General features: G+C 39.7%; 1 protein-coding gene across 4 annotated transcripts in view; it reads left to right on the top strand.

The window, feature by feature from the left end:
• The window catches only part of LOC107697942 (retinoic acid receptor gamma-A), a 56,118-nt gene that overhangs the window by 54,761 nt on the left and 1,045 nt on the right, over positions 1–312 (top strand). The gene's annotated exons all lie outside the window — the stretch shown is intronic.

Here is a 312-nt window from a genome sequence, read left to right as displayed (position 1 = left end):
GAAATCAGTGGTTAAGTTGTATTTACAACACTGTTCCAGAACAGTTCAACCCAAATATTCAGATGTGTGCAACGGAAGACGAGGAAGACGAGGAGAGTATTTCCTGGGAGTTTCCTGGGAGAGTAGCCTACAATGCCGGTGTTCATGCTGACTCTGCTGACTCACAGCCTGTAAGTACGTTTTCATACACTGAACAAAATTATAAACGCAACACTTTTTTTTTTTTGCCCCCATTTTTCATGAGCTGAACTCAAAGATCTAAGACTTTTTCTATGTACACAAAAGGCCTATTTCTCTCAAATATTGTTCACA

This window comes from Sinocyclocheilus anshuiensis, unplaced genomic scaffold, assembly GCF_001515605.1.
Source record: "Sinocyclocheilus anshuiensis isolate Anshui unplaced genomic scaffold, SAMN03320099.WGS_v1.1 scaffold78, whole genome shotgun sequence".
Classification (NCBI taxonomy): Eukaryota; Metazoa; Chordata; class Actinopteri; order Cypriniformes; family Cyprinidae; genus Sinocyclocheilus; species Sinocyclocheilus anshuiensis.
Note: the sequence above shows the minus strand (reverse complement) of the source record. Positions and strands in the feature narration are given on the sequence as shown.